Source organism: Cervus canadensis, chromosome 1, assembly GCF_019320065.1.
Source record: "Cervus canadensis isolate Bull #8, Minnesota chromosome 1, ASM1932006v1, whole genome shotgun sequence".
In the NCBI taxonomy this organism is placed as follows: domain Eukaryota; kingdom Metazoa; phylum Chordata; class Mammalia; order Artiodactyla; family Cervidae; genus Cervus; species Cervus canadensis.
The window spans coordinates 125,775,229-125,799,366 of NC_057386.1; the positions used below are offsets into that span (position 1 = coordinate 125,775,229).

General features: G+C 53.8%; 1 protein-coding gene and 1 long non-coding RNA gene across 8 annotated transcripts in view; one reads left to right on the forward strand and one right to left on the reverse strand.

Moving 5' to 3' along the window:
• PITPNM2 (phosphatidylinositol transfer protein membrane associated 2) overlaps positions 1–24,138 on the reverse strand; it is a 156,084-nt gene that overhangs the window by 96,616 nt on the left and 35,330 nt on the right. For 6 of the 7 annotated variants that reach the window (XM_043441823.1, XM_043441771.1, XM_043441839.1 and 3 more), the window contains exon 2: positions 21,667–21,755. The gene's annotated coding sequence lies outside the window, so the exon portion shown is untranslated. Of the gene's footprint in view, positions 1–8,354; positions 8,972–21,666; positions 21,756–24,138 lie in introns of those variants that run through there. The other variant, XM_043441815.1, reaches the window with a different exon arrangement.
• LOC122424341 lies at positions 17,647–20,670 on the forward strand. The gene is made up of 3 exons (XR_006264384.1): positions 17,647–17,752; positions 18,636–19,246; positions 19,620–20,670. It is a non-coding gene; the product is annotated as an uncharacterized LOC122424341 (long non-coding RNA).

Below are 24,138 nucleotides of genomic sequence, written 5' to 3' on the forward strand. Positions count from 1 at the left end.
AACCCCAGACAGCTTCTGCAGCTCTGACATCCGGGCTACGTGAGTTTCCAGAAGTTGGAGGGGAAGATCTCAGAACAGGCCCCTTGGGGAAGCCCACAGCACAGCAGGACCCGTCTGGTTCCTCGCAAGGGTCTCCAAGTCCAGGCCCAAGATCTTCGTACTTCATTCCTCACGGCCCGTCTACATGGATCAGCACCCCTGTGTGCAATTAACTCCCTCAGCACTCGGGCTTGGCAGGGGGAGGGGAGGAACAGCTCAGCGCCCAGCTCCGCCTTGCGATGCCTCCCCAGCAGCTCAGAGACCCAGGGGACCCCTGAAAGCCCTAACCCTCTCAGCGGCCAGACACAGAGGGCCCTGCATGCTGGCGGGTGATTCTATGTGCCTGGCCGAAGGGAAAGAGGCTTCCAACTCATTCTTGAAGGTGATTCACTTCCCTCTATGCCAGGGGTCCCCAACCCCGGGGACACAGACCAGTAACGGTCCGTGGCCTGTTAGGAACCAGGCTGCACAGCAGGAGGTGCATGGCGGGCTAAGATTCATCTGTATTTATAGCCGCTCTAGTTATAAGAAAACAAGCTCAGGGCTCCCACTGATTCTGTATTACGGTGAGTTGTATAATTATTTCATTATATATCACAATGTAATACTAATAGGAATAAAAGACATAATAAATGTAATGCACTCAAATCATCCTGCAACCGTTCCCCCATAACCCCACCCCAGTCCATGGAAAAACTGTCTTCCACAAAATTGGTCCCTGGTGCCAAAAAGGTTAGGGACCATTGCCCTGTGCCACCTTCCATCTTCATTAACAACTCTTTTAGGCTACTGCAATACAGAATTTCTAACTGGTCTCCCTGCTTCTACTCCACAGGGCAGCCAAAGTGAGCATTTTAAAATATAAATGCAAATAGGAATATGTCATGCCTGTACCTCAACACCCTCCCCAGCTCCTCTCACACTTAGGACTTTTTCTTTGTTGTTCTGAGAGGCATGCAAGATCTTAGTTTCCCTACCAGGGATTGAACCCTCACCCCCTGCAGTGGAAGTGCAGAGCCTTAACCATTGGATGGCCAGGGAAGTCCCAAGTCCAAAGTCTATCACGGCCTACAAGTCCTCCAAGATCACATCCCTGACTCTGCCACCTCCTACCACCTTCCTCTTGTACTCAGACTTGCCGAGCACACCTCTGCCTCAGGGCCTTTGCACCTACTGTTCCCTCTCTCTCAGATATTACAGGACTGGCTTTCCAAGTTTGTTTAGGTTTTAACAGGGAGGTCCTCACACTGTCTCAAACCTCCTACCACCTCACCCTCTCTCTCTAGGCTAGTCCCTTGCTCATTTTCCTTCCTGGCATTTAGTATCACCTGTGTGTTAGGAAGAGATTTCATCTAGTTCACTGCTGACTTTCCAGTGCTTAGAACAATGCCTGGTACATGAGCAGTGTCCCAAAACTCTGTTGGATTTATTTTTTGGCCACACTGCGAGGCTTTGGGGATCTTAGTTTCCTGATCAGGCCCCTGCAGGGAAAGCACCAAGTCCAAACACTGAACCGCCAGGAAATGTCCCTGTCTATGGCTTCAAACTTGAGGATGGTTGGTGGAAGTCGGGAAGCTTCTGGGGATGGCTGATGTCCTGTTGATCAATCTGCATGGTCAGTCTGTACAAAGTTATCAGCAGGACACTTAATGTCTATACACTTTTTGTAGCATTGTTACACTTCTATAAAAAGTTTAAAAAAACTTTGTAAAAAGCTCCATTGAATGAATGAATTATGGATAACTAAACAATGAAAGATGTACAACAAAGCTCTTTAAAAGCATGTATAAGCCATTATCTTGTAATAACGGATAATGGAGTATAGTCTGCCAAAATACTGACTCACTATGAATCTAATATAATACTGTAAGTCAACTATACGTCAATAAGAATAAATAAATCAATAAATAAAAGCACAGATAGATTCAACAAGACCCCTAGTACCTACTGAGCAGATCAAACTAAGTGGAACACACAGTTCTCTCACCATGAACCACATAAAGTCATCTTGCTTTTTATGGAGAATGAGAAGGGAAGGGACAGGTCCTTCAGGACTCGGCAGCCACAAGAACTTAGTGAGGCATTGTTTAGGAGACATCTATGGCCCCTCTATGCAAATCTGGAGAAGTTCAAAGTTGTAAAACTCCAACCCCGCTGGGCACTAGAGATCAAGCTGTTGGTCCCAAATGCACTCTTGCAACTGGCCAGGGGACATCAGTCTGTCGGGGTGCCAACAACAACGACATCCCTGGCAGAGGCTGTAAGTGCCTCTTCCCACAAGCCAGATGGGCACCGTCAGAGGAGACGGACTGTGCCCGGCCTGGCTGCCTAGCCTTTACCCTCCCTGCCTTCTTCCGTGGCCTCCCGCCCGCCCTGCCTGCTTCCCAAGGGGGCCTTCCCACTCACTGCCAGCCCAGAACCCTCTCCTGGGGAGACCACCCAGCTGCCTCCAGCTCCCTTCTGGGTTCCAGGACTGACTCTTTGCAGACTGATCCCCCTAGAAAAGGGAACAGGTCTTTGTCTCGGGTGGTCTGTAAAGCTGGGCTGATGGAAGAGAAAGATGAAGAGAAAACACTAATTTTCCTCCCATACTCAGAAAAGACGTGGAACACCTATACCTCACTCTCAGTAAAACAACTCGTGCAGGGACTCCCCTGGTGATCCAGGGGTTAAGAATCTGCCTCGCACGCAGATTCTTTTCTATCTCCACTTTACAGGCATTTCTATCTCACTTTACAGATGGACAAAAGGAAGCTCTGAGAAGATAATTGCTTCAAGTCCCACCAGGAGTTACAGACCCAGCCAGCACTCTATCCTGCCCATCTAGCTCCCAGTGACCACAAACTGAGCAGATAGGCCTCCAAAAGGAGTCAAAAGTCAGGCCAGCAACACCCAGCCAAGTTACCGCATCTCTTGGCATTTCCTCATCTGTAAGAAGAAGGTTCGTATCAGCGCTGACACTGGGAATGTGGCAAAAATGAGATAAGATAACATGAGAGGAGTATCCAGCACAGGGCCTGGTTCAGGGCACACACCCACTAAACGTCAGCAGCTGTTCACGTTCAGCAGCATGTTCATTAATTTCATGAACGTTAGACCTTGAGGTTCCTGCAGGCCCACCTGCCTGCTTCAAGTTGGAAGCTAGGTAGTGAGGATGTGGCTGGAGCACCCAGGGTAAGCAGAGGAGTTAGGCTGCTCATGCGGTCACCCGCTCACTGGCAGGCCCCTGCTGACTTTGCAGAAACAGCAAGGAGTGTTTCCTCTCTCCGAGGTGCCTGGCTTCACAGCAGGATCAACATCCCGCAGCCTCTTCCTTAGGAGACAGGTTTTCAGAAGCCCCCAAGTTGCTATGTGGCAGCCTCGTGGGTCACATGACTTATGGCTGCTCCTACGCTCCCAGCTACAAGAGCTGCCCTCTGTCTTCCAGTAAAACCCGAGAGAGGCTGATCAATGTTCTCCTGCTTCGTTCCTACCACCACAGACAGGGGGTTAGGGAGGGAAAGTAACAGTATTAGCGGCTCAGTCTTGTCCATCTCTTTGTGACCCCATGGACTGGAGCCCCCCAGGTTCCTCTGCCCATGGGATTCTCCAGGGAAGAATACTGGAGCGGGTTGCCATTCCCTTCTCCAGGGGAATTTTCCTGACCCAGGGATCAAACCTGGGCCTCCGGCATTGCAGGCAGATTCTTTACTGTCTGAGCCACCAGTGAAGCCACTGGTTGGGGGGCGGGGGGGGGGGGCGCAGGAAGGGGAGTTATTAAATCCATCCATCTAACTTCTCTATGATAGGTCAGTGGTTCCTGATGCTAGCGATTCTTTATTGTGTGGTGGGGGTCGTGGGGGGAGGGTGGCTGGGGGTGGGCCAGGGGTGGAGGAGACAGAAGACAGCAGAACTATGTGTCTAAGACCTGAATGCAAAACACACGTGAGGGTCAGCTTGGCTGATGCTTTTTAAGACGTTGACATTGTAATGCCCTGGCCAGCCACCCTCTGATTCAGATACCTTCCTCCCACCATCCAGAGCCTATGGGAACCTGCCTGACAAACCCAGAAAGCCACCTCCCCACACTGTGCTAGAGACCCCATCTATAACGAGCCTGCAGTTCCTATGAAGATCAGCTCTTGTCTCTGGGCCACCTCATCACCTAAAGAAGGTGGCATCTTGGAGAGTAAGAGCCACCTCAGTCTACTTGCAAGCTTGGAGGCCCTCCTACCCCAACGAGTCCTCTTTCATCACCCCGCCTTGCAGGACTGATGCCGGGGCTCATATTAAATGAAGCGGGCAAAGCCTCCTGTGGATGCCTGACTTCCAGAGCCAGTCAACGCAGGAGCTATTTTGCCTCCTGGCCCTCCTGTTTGATTCTGGAACTTGAGGGGTCCTTGCAAGTAAGACAGCTCAGCAGAGAAACCCCTCACCCAGTGTTCTACACTGACAGTCTGAGGTGGGTGAGGCCTCAAGTGAAGGCTGCAGAATCTTTTTTAAAAATGTTTTTTTTGTCTTTATTTATATGGCTGTGCCAGGTCTTAGTTGCGGCATGTGAACTCTTAATTGCAGCATGTGAGGTCTAGTTCCATGACCAGGGATCGGACCCAGGCCCCCTGTATTGGATGCTCAAAGTCTTAACCACTGGACCACCAGGGAAGTCTCTGGAGGCTTCAGAATCTTCCCCGTGACCCTGACTGCAGCCTCCGTCCGCACCCAAGAACCAGGGGTGGCTCGGGTGTGGCCTCCGGAGAGCTGAGAAGTGCGGTTCCTTTGAACAGAAGACTCTACGCCCCAGAAGGCAGCGCCACAGGCAGCTGTAAACAGGATTACTAGTCACTCTGTTTGAGAAGAGACCATCAGAGCAAGATTAAACTAACGTAAGTGCCCTCTTCTAATCCCTGGGTTGGACTCAATCAGGCCGTTCTCATCTGAGTCCCTTTGGATCTGCCGTGAGGCTCCTGGAGGCCTTAGATGTCAGTCTCAAAGCGGGGCCTTGGGACACACGCGGCTTGAGATTCCAGCCTTGGAACAAGGCCTCTGTCTGCCGAGGCCTGGCGCTCTCCTCGTCTGTCCATCTCACGCAAAGAGGAAAGAAAGAATGGCAGGAAACCCCAAATGGACGGTCTCCTTCCGGGCCCCCTCACAACTCTCCGTTCTCCCACTCAAAGGGCCTCTCAGAGAAAGAATGTCCTCGCCCCACTCCCGGGAGCCCCTCTTGGAAGCTGTCTTGCCTGCTGCTTGCATCCTCTGCAACTGTCCCCTGACCCTCTCAGGAGCTCGGAGCTGTGTTTGAGATGGAAAAAATGTCACTCTTTAAAAATGCACTCATCAACCAACGAGAGAACAAAATGTCGCCAATGACACACGCGGTCCAGCCACGGGAAGGAATGAAGCGCCGGCACAGGCTACAACATGAATCAACTTGAAGACGGCACGCTGGGCGGAGGCGGCCTGGTACAAAAGGCCACAGGCTGTCGGTTTCCATTTGTACGGAATGTCCAGAGGAGGCAAAATCCAGAGAGATGGAAAGCAGACTAGCTGCTGCCAGGGGCTGGGGGTTAAGGAAGTGATGGGATAGAGGGAATGTCAAGGGGTTCATTTTTGGAGGGATGAAAATGTTGTCAAACTGCGATGGCTGAAAAACTCCAAGAATCTACTAAAAACCACTGAACTGTACACTTTAAAAGAGTGAATTGTATAGGGTGTGAATTATAATCTGAAAAGGCTTTTATGGAAAAAAAAAACCCACAGAGAGACTTCCCTGGAGGTGCAGAGGTTCAGACTCTAGGCTTCCACTGCAGGAGGCACGGGTTCGATCCCTGGCCAGGGATCCCTGCACACCACACGTTGTTGTTGGTCAGTTGTTAAGTTGCGTCCAATCTTTGCAACCCCCTGGACCGAGCACACCAGGCTTCTCTAGCCATGGGATTTCCCAGGGAAGAATAGTAGAGTGGGTTGCCACTTCCTTCTCCAAGGGATCTTCCTGACCCAGGGATCAAACCCAGGTCTCTTGCATTAGAGGCAGATTCTTTACCATCTGAGCTACCAGGGAAGCCCTATAAGCCAGCAAATGTAAGTAAATGTCCTGAGTTCTGTGAATTTCCAGAAAATCATCGAACCTGAAGTGGGGGAGGGTGGGAACCCCTATTTGTAGCCAAGTCAGAAGTAGGTAACCTGGGACCCACTATTTATGATTGGCATCTGAAGTGGGGGTGGGGGGAAGCAATCTTGTGGGACTGAGACCTTAACCCAAAAGGTCTTCACTAACCCTGGGAAGTTAATGTCAGAATTGAATTGACTGTAAGGACACTCAGATGTTGCCCATAGATAATTGGAAAATTGCTTGGTGTGGAAAACCCACACATTTGGTGTCGGAAGTGTTGAACAGAGAAATGGTTTTGCTTTATTTCCTATCCGAGAAACGAGGACTTGGACTTGTATGACCTTCAGGAGGCTCCTGATTCTGACCTTCTCAATCCGTGAAGGCTAGGACTTCGGGACAGTGTCAGACTTTTGACTCACACAGTTCTTAACAAAGACCACAGCATTCCCCCAAGGCAAGATCAAAGCTGCACAATCTCCCCTTTCGCCTATTTATCAATCGACACCAGCAGAATCATAAATATATGATGATGTATTTATGTACAAATCATAAATACATTTATAAATACATAAATACAAGACTAGACCAACTTCTGGGTTCTGTGGTTTACTGGAGAAACCATGTTTATCTTTCCATCACATGGCACTTTCTAAATCACTGCTTTTTCAGGGCGCTGGAACTCAGCACAGAGTCAGCACTGGGGTGAGGAGGGGAACGTGGCAGGCGGGAGTGTGGGTACTGAGAGTCACAAATCAACATCCTCTTACAACTGGCTGATTTGGGGTCGGAACCTGGAGAGGGAAGCCGGGGTCACCGGCTAAGCCTCCAGGGAAGCAGTTATCTCGGCTCCAGACCCAGGCTACTGGCAGCGGCCACACTTTCTGGACAAAGTCACCCCTCCAGTGATGAGGGCACCTGAGCAAGTCAGAACCAACGGATGGCTCCCAGCACAGCCCCATCGTCTTTAGAAACCCGACTTTCTCAGGCATGCACCCACATGTGTACATCCTGGATTTCACAGGTTCCATTAAAAGCAACAACAACAAAAAAATCTTTCAGGTACTCAACAGTGCAAGACATCATGATGCTGCCATCAGCTTGCCCTCCTCCCCCCGCCTCCGACCTGTCATTCCCATGGAGTCAGATGAAGCCTTTCCTAATACTTCAGAGCGTGAGAGGACTGAACCCCTCAACACTCTCCCTCAGCTTTCAAGCCAGCATCCATGCTCCTTAACCAGCGCAGAAGACCGGCCCCCACCCCCGCTGGCCTGGCTCCCTCCCGGGGCTCAGCCTGCGCGCCCAGCCAGACCCCGCAGCTGGGTGCGGGGTCTGGCTGGGGTGCCTGCTCCTGCCCTTGCACCTTTGCATAAGAAGGCCCTCTATCCCCTCCCAGGTTGGGTGAACTTGGCGTTCCGAGAAGTCCAGCCCAAGTGTGGCTGCCCTTCCTCCACGGGCTCCGTGCCCCAGAAGCAGGCCCCCCACCCCATTCCCTCAGGCTCATAACATGGGCACCACAACTGCCCGCTGACTGCAGTCCCTTCTGGTGGCCAACGAGCTGCTGAGAGTGGGGACGACACCCGATTCATCCCTTGGGGCCGAATGACAGCCCCACACACATGCCGCCCTCTCGAGACGCCGACGTGGCCCTGTGGCTCCCTTTGTCCTCGAAGCCCTGAAGCAGCTGCAATGACAGTGGGGCAAAGGTGCAGATCCCTCATCCACAGGACAGGCAGGGCTGTCCACTCCCCCTCTGCAGGGGCGAGGTTCACAGAGTTAATAACCGTCCTATCCTTGCTCTGGGCCTGAGCGCATGGGCCCCTGAATGCAGGGGGTCTTTGTTCACTGAGGCTGCAGAGGGGACCGGGCTCGTGGGAACCACTGCCCATGACTGTCACTGCATAGTAAGGATACTTTGCTCACGGGGCCATCCCAGGATTCTCGCCAGCTCACCGACTCCTATCCTTTTCCGTGAAAAGTGTCTCCCAGGTGCGGGTCCTGGTCCTTGCTCAGCACCAGCCCAGGTACCTGCTGCTGCCTAGGAGGGGGCGGTCAGAGCTGCGGAGGAGGCAGGTGGAGAAAGGTGGGCCCGAGGAGGGGGTGAGGGGTGAGGAGCCAGGGACCACTGGACTCCTGCCCCCTGCAACTCTAGCCTCGACGGAGCAGGGGGTCACTAGGCGGCCGGCTTTGGGTGAGCACTGAGGACTGGGAAACCAGAAGATAAACAAACCTGGGATCTTTTCAGGAGGAGGCAGCCAGGAGGAAGCAGAAGAAGGAGACAGACGGCAGCTTGAGAAAGCAGAGCAGGCACCCCGCAGGCCCGAGTCCAGAACCACCCAGAACCTGTCCTTGTCTACTGGCCGCGCTTGCAACAGGACCGGGCCTGGGGAAGCCAGGGGGCTGGAGATGCTGGCCGGGGGCTGCCATTTTGGGCACAACACGTGACTGTCCCAGGACTCTTGCTTGGGGTTGGGGGGGCTGGTCCCCTTTATCAGCTCCTAGCAAAGCTAAGGGAGAACTACCTCTGGCAGCCCCGCCCAGCCATGCAAGGTTCCCACAGACCAGTTCCTCCCTCCTCTCCTCCCACGGACCTTCCCTCCTGCCGCCCTTCTGCCGCCCGGCCCCCCCAGGCACAAGTGTGCTTTGCGAGGGAGCCGGCGAGGAGATCTGTCTTTCCGCACGGCACAGCGTGGCTGGGGAGGTGTTCCAGCAGACTTATTTATAGCCAAGCACCCCGTCCGCACGCTCTCCAGCGCTGCCTGCCTCGCTTGCCTGCCTGCCTGCCTGACTGCCACTGGGGCTTTTCAATCCGTGTCTATATTTATCCCGAAGCCGTGGGGATAATGGCAAGGCCAGAAATAGCCTTGAAGACATTCACGTGAAGATGACGGACAGGTCTCCAGCTCCCGGCTGACCTCACCCCCCACCCCCCCCCACCCCCCCACATCTGCCGCTTGGCCGTGGGTAACGGGGAACAGCTGGAAGGGACCGGGGAGGCGGCCGAAGCCAGATGGGAACAACATAATCCCTCTCTCCCCGCTGGCCGTGGTCCTCTGTAGTGACGCGGCGGGACAAGTCCAAAATGATACATCACAGCTGCCAGGCTGCAGGGAGACCAAAGGTGACACGGTCTCTTGATGGACGTCAGCATGTTAATCAGCTCAGAGACAGGACGGAGAGTCAGAGCTGGTACATACGCACAAAAAGCAGGTCACCCGTGCACCAAGAATGCAGGGAGATGCCCCCCGACTGGCCCCTTGCACCTGGATGCAGGTGCAGGGCTCGCCGTGGAAGTGTGTGCATGGTCTCCTGTTGACCTGGCCTCTTCCCACCTCCTGGAAGGGAGGACGACTCAAAGACAACCTGGCTGGTCAGGGAAGAAGCTGAGATGTTAGGGGAACCGGTGGGTGGCTCCTGCTCCCCCAGCTTCAGCGTCCTGGAAGGAGTGCGCTCCCTCTGGGGTGGGGGACAGACATCAATGGGGGCGGCTCAGGGACTTCTCTGGTGGTCCAGTGGTTAAGAGCTGAGCTTCCACTGCAGGGGGCACAGGTTGGATCCCTTGTTGGGGAACTGGTCGAGACCCCGCACGCTGCCTGGTGCAGCCAAAAATAAATAAATGAAATAAAAAGAGAGAAAGAAAGGCACAGAGTGCAGCAGGAGCCAAGAGAAGCAGCTGACTACTTGATGGGAATGATTTCATGAAAAGGGGGCATTGCGGTTGGGCTTTGAAGGATACACAGGAGTTTACCAGGGGAGAAAGGGGAAAGGCATGAGCCAGTGCCTCTAGTACTCAAAGTGTGTGGTATGTCTGGGACATGGGGGAAGTCCCAGGTGTCAGAAGTGGTGAGTCAAGGGTGGTGACATGGACCCAATCACAGATCTGAAGGGCTTTTAAGCACATGGGATTCAGGAGGCTCACTCACATCCTCGTAGCTGTGACTGTGCCCTGGGGTGTCCTCTGACCTGTCACTGCTCCCAACAGGGAGGAGCTTTCTGACCTCATGCTGCCCGGGTTCCTGTGACAGGACCTCTGGGCAGATCCCCAACACCTGAATCTCTAGCCACCCTGGTCCTGACTTACATCTGACTCCCCATCCACCCATCCCTCCCACAAGCCCCAGCCCATCCTTGGTCTCTCCAGGGGAGCCCAGGCTGCAGGAGCAACTCCCCACAAGCAGGGGAAGAACCCCCAGTTGTGAAGTGACCACAGACTGTCCCACATAGTTTCCATTTAATCCAGGCCACTGGGCCAGGTAGAGTCAACCTGTCCATTTCACAGACGATGACATGAAGCCTTTGGGAAGTTGAACCCCTCAGTCTTCTCAGGACCACATTGTAGTTGGTGACCGAGCTGGGTTTATAATGAGGTTGGTCTCAACTCTCAGCTGCTTTCTTCCTTCCCTGCTAGGAGGTCCTTGATGTGTGTGTCAGCTGGACTTTTACAGGGTCCAGCCCCTTCCCAGGCTAATCTCCATCTCACCACCCTGGACCCTGCACTTCTGCCACCTGGGATTTCCCCCACCCCACCATCCAAAATACCTCAAATCACACTTTGAGTACTAAAGGCATCGGCTCACGCTATTCCCTGTGCCTTCCCCACTTTGCTCCTGTCCAACTCCTATGCATCCTTCAAAACCCAATTGAAATGCCCCCCTTTCTATGAAATCTTCCCCATCAGGCAGTTGGCTGCTGCCTTCTCTGGTCTGGCTGCACTCTGTGCCTCCCTCTACTGATGCACTATTTGCTCTGATTTGTGTCTGATCCCAGATGGCAAACTCTCCTCTCTCCCTGTGACCCACTGCCTGTCACAGTAAAACATCTGCCAGGTGAGAGAGTGACCAATGCCCTCCTCACCCTCACCCAGAGCTGTCATTTTTTCCCACCTCCCCCCAGCTGTTCTCCTAAAGACTGGACTCCCTCCAGCAATCGAGGCGAACGATAAGCCCGGGTGCTCTCTGACTCTTCCTCCCCATCCGGGCAGCATGCCGGCCGCCAGGCTCTCCCAGTGCTTGGAGAACACCCAGTGCTGCCAGGTTGATGAGCTGCTGCTCTGCCAGGGCACCAACAGCAGGGCCACCCCCGGCGAGGGAGCAGGCCCCTCCCTGTGCCTAGGGGCTGGCGAGGCCCTGGGGACTCTGGGCCACATCTACAGCGCGGAGACACGTTCCATCACTGGGCTGACTCTCTGCGGGGCTCTTGCCAGGGCTGCCACCTCCTTCCCAGAGGCTGACCTCAGAGCAGGAGCTGGGCTGCAGAGAACAGGGGCCGCTTCCTGGCGTTGGGTCTCGGCTCTCCAGCACTGCTGGGTCTGAGTGACCCAAACCGCTCCCAATTCTGGAGGCCTGGCTCCAAATACTCCCTGTGTTCCTGGGTCTAAGGTCAAAGTGCCTTTTGGAGTTGAAGCCACCCCTAACCTCACAGATCCCTGTCAGACCCTCCAAGTGAAGGGAGCTCCCAGGGTGCAAGACAGTGACAGTCTAGGGGGCTTTCCTAGGGGTGATCAGAAGAATCAAAAGCACCAAAACATGGGGTACCCCCGAAAGCAAATTCTGCATCCTTTTTTTTTTTTTCTGCATCCTTTAAAATAGTGGTTCCCAGCCTTTTTGGCACCAGGGACTGATTTCATGGAAGACAATGTTTCCATGGACCGGGGCTGGGGGAAGGGGATGATTTAAGTGCATTACATTTACTGTGCACTTTATTTCTGTTATCATTACATCAGTACCACCTCAGATCATCAGGCATTAGATCTAGGAGGTTGGGGACCCAGGCTGTAAAATATCATGGATGGGGTACCTACTATGTGCCTAGGGCCTGCAGTCCGGAGGGGGGGCAGAAATACTTATAACAGCAAAAACTAGATACAGCCCCCACCAAGCACTTTATAGACATTCTCATTTAATCCCCATGACAACCTGTAGTGAGCACTAATCTTGTCCCCGTTTTATAGACAAGGAAACTGAGGCTGAGAAAGGTGAAGGTACCTGTCTGTCCCAAGTCCCCCAGCCAGGTTCTAAACCCAGGCAGCTTGGCTCTGGACCCTGCAGTAAGCACCACACTAGACAATTCCGCACGGCCATCATTATAAAACAGCACGCACTGAAAAATGGGACAGTCGCCTTGGAAAAGTCTGGCAGATCCTCAAAATGTTAAACATGAGGGTTTTTCCATAACTCAGCAATTCCCCTCCTAGGGAGGTACTCAGGGGAAACAAAATGTAGGTCCACACAAAAACATACACACGGGGGATTTCCCTGGTGGTCCAGCAGCTAAGACTCCTCATTCCCAAAGCTGGGGGCCTGGGCTAGATCCTGGGTCGGGGATCTAGCTCCCGCATGCTGCAACTAAGAGTTCATTTACTGAAATGAAAGATCTCGCATGTAGCAGCTAAGACCCAGTGAGGCCAAATAAATAAAAATAAATATTACAAAAATACACGCATGAAATATTTTTTAAAATGTGTATATGAATGTTCAGAGCAGCCTTATTCACAGTAATCCAAGAGTGGGGGGAATTCCCTGGTAGTCCAGCAGTTAAGACTTCGAGCTTTCCACTGAGCAGGCGGGACAGGGATTCAATCCCTGGTTGGGGAACTAAGATCCCAAAGGTTGTGAAGCTCAGCCAAAAAGAAAACAGTGGGGGAAATGCGAATGCCTATCAACTGATGAATGGATACATGTATCCATCTACACAACCGAACGTTATCCTGAGATAAAAAGGAATGAAGTACCGATTCAGGTTACCACGTGCATGAGCCTTGAAAATGTCACTGTGAGTGAAAGAAGCCGGTCACCAAAGGCCACATATTGTAGGATTCCATTTACACGAACTGTCTAGAATAGGCAAATCCATGGAGATGGAAAACAGATGAGTGGTTGCCAGAGGCTGAGGGATAGGAACACTGATTTACTGAGCACCTACTAAGTGCCAGGCACTGGGCAAGGTACTCTACACTGCCCCCCTCTTCTTTAACATTTATTTATTTGGCTGTGCATGTGAACCCTTAGTTGTGGTCTGTGGGATCTAGATGCCTGACCAGGGATGGAACCCAGTCCCCCTGTGTTGAGAGTGCAGAATCTTAGCCATTGGACCACTGGGGACATCCCTACACTGCCTGTCTCGTGGGCTCTCTTTCCTCTGGTTATAGTCTTTTCAAATCTAGGCCATTCTTACAAGATGCTTTAAAGGTTTTAAGAAAACACACCCCTGACCTGAGAAGTCCCCTTGGGATGGGAGTAAAGCATGAGTCACGGGAATGGGGCTGGCCCTGGGGCGATCCGTGACGTTGGAGGAGGAGTCCTCCTGCTGGGAAGTCAGCTCGGCTCCCCACCGCCGCCTCATCTCATCCTGTCGCCCTGGCCTGCTTCTTGGGTCCAATGGATAAGCTTCTGCACAGGGAAGTACCAGGGGGTGAGGGCAGCACACTTCCCCGGAGTATTTATAACTCACACGAGAACCAAAGGGAGGGAGTGACCCACGGAGGGAGGAGGCGTGGCTCTCCTTCCAAGCCTCTCGAAGCACAGCTCTGCTCGATTTTCACCTCCAGCACACGGAACAGCTCAGGCACACAGAAGGTGCTTAATTTGTGTTACTTGAATGATCACCTGACTTAAGGCAGCTCCTGTCATCTGGGAACCCCCCTCCTGGAAAGCCTGCTGCAGGAACAAGCCAACAGACTCCCGTTCCTCCGGGAATCTGAGGAGATGTGGATCCCGAAACCCATCACAGACGCAGGCACACCGTGAGCACAGCACGCTACCTTGACTGTCTTGGAGAATGGGTCCCATCCTGAGAACTGCCCCAGGGAGGCTAGGAAGGGTCCCCCTCCCGTCCTCTCCAAGTGCTGCAGCCCAGGGCAAGCAAGGACTAAATGGCTCATGCCCTAGAGCGAGTCTGTCTGGGTTTTGTTTGGTTTTTGCCATCCCCTCACTTCCCAGGTGGCACCAGTGGTAAAAAACCCACCTGCCAATGCAGGAGACTTAAGAGATGAGGCTTTGGTCCCTAGATTGGGAAGACCCCCTGGAGGAGGGCACTCCAGTATTCTTGCCTGGGGAATCCTATGAACAGAGAAGTCTGGCAGGCTATAGTCCGTGGGGTCACAAAGAGTCAGACACGGTTGAAGCGATTTAGCACAGCACACATGCACACTTCTTCTAGCACCCAACGAAAACTCCAACAAAAGGACTGGGGTAGGCGTGACACCAGGCCACTGAGACTCAAGCCCCACTTCAGTGATCTAGTTCCATCTCCCATGCCTGGGCACCACGCTCTCATCAGCCCTGTCCTGTGATCACCTGTGGCTGCCAGGTGAAGGGTCACCTCCCAGGAGTTGCACCTAGGTCCCCACATTTTAAGCACAGCTTGTGATGGGTGACACAGCTGTAGGCAGTGAGGTCCCAGCCCCCACTGGCCCTCCTTGCTCCCTTTCTTATAAGGGATGAACTGTGGATTTCAGTAGACCACTAAGCGTGCAGGAGGCCTCTGACTCGTGTTCCCCGGGGTATCTGGTGACTGCAGTGGCTGCTCACAGAGTCCACCCTCAGACAGCAATCCCAAGCCTGGACAGCGCCTGCACGTGCCTCACACCTGAGCCTGATTATCCATGATCATGGGGGCATCCTCGGTCCACCTGTCTGTCTCCTCAAACTGTAAGCCCCTCCAAAGCAAGGACACCTTGTCTCTGGGCTGTCAGCTTAGTACTAGCTCAATAAAACCTTCAAAAACATGCACAGAGAAAAACTAATATCACATATTAACCCACATGTGTGAAATCTATTTAAAAATGATACAGATTAACTTATTTGCAAAGCAGAAATGTAGACAGAGACATAGAGAACAAACATATGGACATCAGGGGGGAAGACTGGGTGGGATGAACTGGGAGATTGGGATTGACATATATACACTACTACGTGTAAAATAGGTAACTAACCAGAACATACTGTATAGTACAAGGGAACTCTACTCAAAGCTCTGTAGTGATCTAAATGGGAAGGAAATCCAAAAAAGAGGGGATCTATGTATAGGTATAGCTGATTCACTTTGCCGTAGAGCATAAACTAGCACAACATCGTGAAGCAAATACACTCCAATTAAAAAAAAAAATGCATAAGAGCATTGCCTCTGATCTGCCCAAGAGCTCAGACATGACCACCAAGACTTCAGCCCAACTGAGATCAAAATGCAGGCCCAGAGAGAGCCATTAAAGACCCAGAGCATCTAGAATCATCAGTTTACACTCCGGGTTCCCGCCAGCCAATAAGTCTGCCAGGACCCCATGCTCTGCTGCAGTGTCAGGGGTCTTCCCTTGGAACCTCACACCTCTGCAGGTCTCCTTCCAGAGCCACCACTGGTTCAGCTACAAACACTTTTGACTGGGGGTCAGAAGCTCCAGTCTTGGCTCTGTAGGTTAAGTGAAAAGGTTGCGCTAGATGATGTCTTCTTACATGCTCAGTCAGTAAGTCGTGTCCAACTCTTTGAGACCCCATGAACTGAAGACCCCCCCAGGCTCCTCTGTCCATGGGATTCTCCAGGCAAGAATATTGGAGTGGGTTGCCATTTCCTTCTCCAGGGGATCTTCCCAACCCAGGGATTGAACCTGAGTCTCTTGCATCTCCTGCACTGGCAGGTAGATTCTTTACCACTGAGCCACCTGGGAAGCCTAGATGATCTCTTGGGTCCTTTCAAATCCATGAGAACCTGGTTTTTAAAAGTCCACACAGGAACTTTCCAGACTAGGTTGCTAAGACTCTGCACTTCCAATGCAGAGGGCCCAGGTTTGACCCCTGGTCAGGAAGTAGAGTCCACATGTGGCAACGAAGAGTTTGCATGCCACAACTAAAGATCCCGCATGCTGCCACAAAGATCAAAGATCAAAGATCCCTGGTGTGCCGCAACTAAGATCCAGTGCAGCCAAATAAGTAAATATATATTTTTTAAAAAGAAAGAAGTCCACACAGTGAGGATCACCTTATTCCTCAGTGATTCCTTCCAGCTCTACCTTTAAAACATACCTGGAGCCCAACTCTCTCATCACCACCACTGCGGCCACCCTCGTCCAACACCTAACATCTCACTTCTTGCGTGCATCTCCCCACTGGTCTCCCTGCTTCCTTTCTTCACCCCACCCAGTCTGTTCTCAACACAGTAGCCAGAAACCATCCTTTTAAAGCACAGGTTGGATCCTGGCCCTTCTCTAGTCTAACTCTGGAGTGGTATCATACCTCACTTAATCAAGGTCAAAGTCCAGACAGGACTGGACAGTCCAATCAAGGCCCTGCTAGATTCGGGCTCTCGTATTTCTCCAGCCTCCCTCTCCTTCCCTCACTCCCTCACTCAGGTTTCTTGAGCACCCTGGACAAGCTCCTGCCTCAGGGCCCTTGCACAGGCTGTCTCTGCCTGGGATAACCTCCCAGCTCTCTCCGTCACCTCCTTTAGGCTTTTGCTTAAATGTCCTTGACTGGAGAGGCCTTTTCTTCCCCTGTTTACTTAGCTTTGATCACCATCTGATGTACTTATATATTTTACTGCATATTTGTATATTGTATCTACCCCCCTGCTAGACTAGAAGCCCAGGAAGGCCAGAGTTTTAAAGGTTTTATCACACCTGTATACCCAGCTCCCAGAAAAGCAGCTACTCACTAAATACATGTTGAATGAATAGGTTTTGATCATTTGTGGTGGTCTGGACATGCTACTAAGAAAAACAGTCTCAGGCTACATGACCCTCCAGCTTGACAGAGTCCCTCTGAGATTCCGAAGCTCTGGACACTGTCTCCGAGAATCAAAGTGATTATTTCGGGCAGGTTCAAGGCTCAGGAAGTATGTGGAGGGACAAAGCAAGGAAATGACACAGACCTGGTCTGGTCCCCGGGAGATGTGGGGGGTCATTTCATAAGCAGATGCTTCCTTGCTGGGCAAGACAAGGTTATAAACAAAGCTCGTTAGTGCACGGGATGCCCATCGAGGGGAAAGGAAGGGAAGCTCAAGGGGTGGGCTCTTTATCAGAACAGGGAGGACTTCTCCGGTGGCCCAGGAGCTAAGAATCCGCCTGCCAATGCAGGGGACGTGGGTCTGATTCCTGGTGCGGGAAGATTCCACACACTGCAGAGCAACTAAGTCCGCGTGCCACAACTGCTAAGCCTGCGCTCTAGAGCCTGGAAGCCACAACTACTGAAGCCCAAGTGCCCTAGAACGTGTGCGCTACAGCAGAGGCCACCTCGATGAGAAGCCCGCACACGGAGAGGGAGAGTAGCCCCTTCTCACCGCAACTAGAGACAGTCCATGCATAGCAACGAAGACCCAGTGCGGCCAAAAATAATTAATTACTTAATTTTAAAAGAAAGAACCAGGGAAAGGCAGACACAGGGGAAGAGAGGGCAGAGGGCAGCCAGAAGCCGGGAGGCAGTGCCAAGACCCTGTGGACAGAGCTCCAGGGGCGCCCCAGCCCAACCACCGAAGCCAAGCCAGCTGCTCGCCCCACCCTGCCCTGCTGACCCCAGAGCGCTCGAGCCTAGGGCCTTTCGAGCCTGGCTCTCCGAAAGGTGCCTGGGCGGACGTCCACAAGTGACCAGGAGCAGAGACCAGAAACAAGGCCAGAGAAGTGCAGCTCCTGCCACTTGGGTGAAGGTGAAGCATGTTCTGGGGAAGATGTGTGTCACCGAGGCCAAGAGGGCAAACCCAGGGAGTGGGTGCCCAGGGCTCCTGAGGAGAGGACGAAATGGGAGGCAGAAGGGCTGGACTTCGGCAGGACACCGCTCCTGGCAGGGTGGTGGGGTGGGGAGGTGCCCCAGAGAACGTGGAAAGAAGGGAAGGTCTGGCTTCAGTGGAAGCCCCCTCCACTTTCTACCCGAGCCTGGGCAGGGCTGGCCAGGCGAAAAGGGAATATGGGGGGACTTCCCTGGTGGTTCAGTAACTAGGACTCTGAGCTCCCAATGCAGGGGGGCCCGGGTACGATCCCTGGTCAGGGAGCTGGATCCCACATGCCACAACTAAAGAGTCTGCATGCCACAACTAAGATCGAAGATCCTGTGTGTAGCAACTAGACCCAGCGCAGCCAAAATAAAAAAATGTTCAAAAGAAAGAAAAAAAGGGAATATGGATGGGAGAGGTCAGGAAGGGACATAGAGGGAATGCCAGATCCTGCCCAGCTGATTCCTAAGCGCTGTGGGGGGACCTCAAAGGACCACAGGACAAGCCCCAGTCCTTGTTCCTGTGCCCTCCCCACCCCGCGCCTCCGTGCATGCGCATGGCCTCCCTCATTGACCCAGCAGACCTACACCCCAGGAACTGTCAGCGAACCCTCCCATGTGGGGCGGGGGTGCAGAGGGGGGCGTGCAGCTTCCACAGATGAAGGAAAGACACCTTGCCCCTCCCTCAGCCTCCACCCAGGGGCCCGAGGGGAGGTGGGGAGGCCAGCTCGGGGGTGGCGGACTGGTGTGGACAAACAGTGCGTCAGTCGCGGCTGTGGTCTGAGGTCCCTGCCCTTGTCATCAGCTCTCTTCCTCCTCAGGAGACAGCAGTGACCTCGCAGAGGCCTTGGCGGGCAGCGGCGACAATGGCAGGAAGTGCCCCTCCCCGCCAGCTGGGGAGTCAGGAAGGAAGTGACCGACTCGGAGCCTGGGCCCTGAGACCCCGGCCGAGCCCCCACGCCAAGAACACGCTAGAAGCTCTGCTCACCTGCTCAGGAGGGCAAACGTCCTCTGCTTCGGGGAGAGGCGGGGCTGAGAGCAGATGCTCTCGCCACTGGGACCCCCCTCTTAGAGGCAGACCTCCTGCAAATGGACGGCTCCTGCGTCAGGTCAGGTCAGCGGACGCAGAACGTGAACGCGGCCAGGCTGAGCTGAGAAGACAGCTCCAGCTGCCCCCTGCCCGCCCTCCACCCCACCCCCACCTCCTGGAAGGAAGGACTCCGGGTTCCTCTGGAGCAAGGAGCTTCTCTAAAAATACACCCTGCTCCTTAAGCCTTTTCCTCCTCCAGCCCCCTGCAGAGGAGATGAGGAGTTGATTTCCCTCTTGGAAGGGCCATCTTGCTCCACACCACCCCCTGACTCTTGCCATCCAGGGTCCAGTGGTTTCCATGTCTGACCAGGCCACAAACTCCCAAGAAGAGCTCAAAGGCAGGTAAGGCGTGACCGTGAATGTCTCCACCATCCGGGGGGGTCTGGGGTAGAGGCCAGAAGAGGGAACCTCGGGATGTTGGAACAGCATATGCAAAGTGCAGAGGTGAGAGGGCAGAGTGGGCACGGGGCCAACAGCAGGGCAGAAACCCCACGGGGCGGGGACTGCGCAACTGCGTCTCGGGCAGCTGGGATGGTACCCAGTCACCACTGGGTACTCAGTAAATGTTCGCTGGCTAAACAAGAGAAGTTGAAGAGTTCTTTTTTATTTTTAAGATTGTTTTTGATGTGGACCATTTTTAAAGTCTTTATTGAATTTGTTACAATATTGCTTCTATTTTTCTTAATGACTTTTTTGGTTTCTTTTTGACCGTGAGGCATGTGGGATTTTAGTTCCCGAACCAGGGATCAAACCTGCGTCCCCTGCGCTGGAAGGCAGAGTCTTAACCACTGGACCACCAGGGGAGTCCCCCGAGGGGTTCTAAGTGAGGACCTGCAGATGAGGGGAGCTGTAAGCCCACCGCCAGTAACACCACGGAACTGGAGTGCGAGGCCATCAGGAAGGACAAGAACCCCCTTCCTGTAGAAGAGGAAAACAGGAAGCGAAGGCTCTGTGGGAGCAGGGCCCCTCCAACCGACATTAGCTGAGGTCAGAGCTCAGGCCGGGCTGTGTGGGCCGAGGAGGGCTCACCAGGCCCCCACCCCCAGCCAGCAGGAGAGCGAGTGGCCGCAGAGAGGCAGAGAGGGCCCCGTGTCCCCATGTCAACTCCCTCCCCAAACACCCATTTGAGACACCTTGGAGGAAATTCACGCAAAACAACAGAACAAAAAATACAACACAGTACTCTCCCTTCTTAGCACTTGGAGGCCTTTTCACGGCAACAAAAAAGGGTGAGCAATTAGAGGAGACAGCCCACGGTGTAACACGGCAGTGAGTGGGCCCACGGCTGCGGGCCTGTCTGCTGGGCCCCGTGTGCCCAGGGAGCAGAGGACGGCCAGGCGAGGTGGCGTGGGGGAGGGGTGAGGTGGGGAGGGCGGGGGTACTTACCTGCAGCCAGGCCCCCAGCCCATGGGGAAGTCCAGCTGTGTTTGGGAAACCACGTCATGTGCATGGGGTCTAGACTTGGGGTCCAATGCCAAGCTCACCACTGCCTAGCTGTGTGACCTTGAGCCAGATACTTGCCTTCTCTGAGCTGCAGCTGCCTCATGTTAAACAGGGATTGTCAGTATTCTTGCCTGAAAAATCCCATGGATGGAGGAGCCTGACAGGTGGGCTACAGTCCAAAGGGTTGGACACGACTAAACGACTAAGCACGCACGCAGGCAAGGGCTTCTGCACAGGTTACTGTATGCTTAGCAGAGGCAATGCGTTCACAACCCATAGGCTGGCTGACACAGCAGAAACCAGAGACCTTAGTGCTCCCTTCTTCTCCCTCCAGGTTAGTTTCCCCAAATGGAACGTCCCCCTTCTGAGCCCCAAAGCTCAAACCAGCTGATTGGCACACAGGGAGAAGGGTTCACCGATGTTCAGGAAAGGAAAAGGCAATATCACTTCAGCTGCTCTGCCCACCAGAGGCCTCGGGTGTGACAAAAAGGGGACAGAGGGAGGCTGGGGCCTGAGACTCAGGACAGCAATGGGATGAGATGGACCAGAAGCCAGCATGGGGGCTCCTGTGAGAACTCAGGGCAGAAGGAGATAAAGGGCCAGCCCCTGGGGGATGCAACTACTGGTCCTGACTCCTTAGAGGACCCCAGCCCATCACAGCCTCCGGCCTCAGTTTCCTCCAGGGAGGTGGTTACCCGAAAACACTCACACTGCTGTTTCCGTGTCGCCAACCACAACTTGTGAGACACGGCAAGCCAGCACCCAGACTGCGTGCTCAGACACTTCAGTCATGTCCGACTCCTTGTGACCCCATGGATTGTAGCCTGCCAGGCTCCTCTGTCCACAGGATTCTCCAGGCAAGAATACTGGAGTGAGTTGCCAGGTCCTCCTCCAGGGGACCTTCCTGACCCAGGGATCGAACCCGTGTCTCTTACGTCTCCTGTATTAGTAGGCGGGTTCTTTACCACTAGCACCACCTGGGAAGCTCACCCTGGAAGCCCCAAAACTCTGGTCCTGTCTCTTTGACTGGGGTGGGGAGGACCAGGATGAGCCAGGGAGCTAAGAGCAGAGAAGCACCCCCAGGGTGCCCTATACAAAGGAGAGTAACACAGGCTGGCATGGGGAAGCCAAAGCTACCAGACACAGAACATCAGTCCTTCTTGCTAGGTGAAGATAAGTCTATATCTGCAAGATGCAGGATCGATGAATACAATCTACCCCATGTAAACCAGACAAAGTCAGTTATTTACAGAAGAGGAAATGGCAGCTGAGCCCCTGCCGCCCCAGACTCCACAGCTGGCAGCGGGGGCAGTCCTTACCTGCGGGTCTGCGTGGGAAGGCAGCGCCGACGTCCTACTCTCGAGGCCCACGGAAGGGTGTCGGGGACCAGGGCGGCCCGGCCAGCATCCTGCAGGGAGAAGCCCGGAGGGCAAGGGGGTGAGACACCTGGTCGCTCTGATCGCTCAGAGCCCACTGGGAAATCCACAAGGCCAGGCCTCATCCTGAGCAATGCCAGAGAAATCCAGACGTGACCAGAGGACAGGAGCAGGACGCCTGGCTAAAGGAGTCTTCTTCTGACAAAAGGGACTCATTCCAGGATGTGTTCCTGGAGGCTGATCCACCCGACACCGCCCAGGGCTCCCTCTGCTTAGGAAGACGGCTCAAGGAACCCAAACCCACACCACTAGCACATGTGGGAAGCTTCCTTGTTTCAGAAGCCCAGTGTGGAGCTCTCAGCCTCAAACCTGAGGCTTTTCACCCATCAACCTTTGGGACTGCGGGACCTTGGGACCTCAGGCTGCAGAGGGGAGGCAGGTGGGAGACGGGAATGTTGAGGAGCGGGACATAGCCCAGAGCTGTCGGTCAGCAGTCAGCCAGCATCTTGATGCCTAGGGCAGGGTCACGGTCAGCCTCTCGGGGAGATGCAGATGACTCGCACCTTCTAATCAGGCCCCTGAACTTGGGCAGTATGTGGCTAGAGGCCCACCTCCACCAGAGGCCAGAGACAAGCACTAACAACAAAATGAGAAGAGGTGGAGAAATAGATTTCCAGGGAGTCCCGGGGTGCAGTCAGCCTACAAGACCATAGAACATGCACAGGCACTATGAAAGCCGCCACCCAATCCAGGGCTCCCCCCAGGACACAAGATGCTCCCCTGAACCACATGTGCAGCTCAACATGAAACGGAGCAGGACCCCTATGGTCCTTGCCCGCCACACCCCCCACAACAATGTCCGCAGCCTGCCTTTTGTCTGTGGAAAAACTTTAGCCAAAGAATGAGTTTAATCGGAGAAATAAGAAGATGCAGAAACAAAGGGAAACAGTCAAAGGAGGCCAAATAATAATAGTTTAGTCATTAAACATAGTCAAGGACCTCCAGTCCCTCCTCAAGGACTATAGGTAACATTCCCAGCCAAGTCCTGGGAGCTGTTTTGCAGATAGAGACCCCCCACTAAACGGAAGAAGTTAACTACATGATGACCAGACACAAGCCATGACACAATTCCGAGAACTGGCCTCAAAGAAACAGAAACAATCCTGGAACTGAAGATTAACTGTCCTTAAAACAACCAAGATGACGCTGGTCAGACCGCTGAAGACCAGTTTCAAGCTGAGCACCGGCGCTGACTCTGCTGTTTCTGCATGGAGCCCCCTCTCTCCGTCTATAAAAGTTCTTGCCCCCTGACTGTTGGTGCGGCATGGTGGAGGCGGGGGGAGTCAGCTTTTGCACAGGTGTACCGCCTCCCCCCATCCCCGTTTGCTGGCATCCAAAATGAAGCAAACTTTCCTTTCCACCAACCTGGCCTCTCTACTGGTTTTTGAGCTGCGAGTGGCCAGACCCCACTTTTGGTTACAAAGACGCGTTCTTGTTTGTCTGACTTCAGTGCTTCCCGTGCGTGGTGCCCAGGAGGCAGGCAGCAGCCCAGGAGGCCTCCCAGTGACCATGACGGGAAGGTAGAAGACTTGACTGTTCCAGGAACCCAACTACAGAGCAACCCTACTTCTGGGGCTGAGGCCAGACACTGGGGCAACCAGGGACACCCGAGGTAAAAATCAAAGAAGGGGGGGGGTTTCATGGTGCCTCGGAAAAATGAAAGTGATGCACTGCAGAGTGAGGGCACAGACGGTGAGAGTTCAGAGGAGGAAGAGAAGCGAACTAGGGAGGCGAAAAGATAACCAGCGGTGGGAGGTGTGGCTGCAAGCCACAGAGATCGGCTTTTCACACACCGCCCACCCCCCTGCAGTCCCACGCTCCCTCCGGGGGAAGCCTCAGCAAATGCTGTGAATTCCTCTTTGGGACGGGCCTGCAGGGGTTGAGGCTCCTCCTCTGCCCTGCACTTACATGCGCAACCCCCGAAGAACGAAACATCCCAGGTGGCCCAGGTGCCAGTTACCCACCCGGACACACTAACTTCGCCAGCTCCCCGGCTCCATTCCATCAGAACCCTTGGCTTGCCCTGGCACACACGCCCTGCCTCTGCAGGGCTTCTCCTCTGTTCTGCTTCTTAGCTTTCATCACAACACCTCCAACCCCTCTGGGAGATCTGTGCCCATCTCCCCATTTGAGGGGTCAGGAAACCTGCCAAGAGGTTTAGTCAAAGCCGAGCCGGCCTCGGCGCGACTCCCCTCCACTGTGCGCACCTCTCCCAGGATGTCACCTCTTCTGGGTGAGAAGGTCAGCTGTGACTCACACATCCCCTTCCCCCACCACCCGCTGCAGAAGATCCGAGGGGGGCTGCGAGAAAGGATGCTCACTCTTCACACAGGGGTGCATGGTGGGGAAATGATT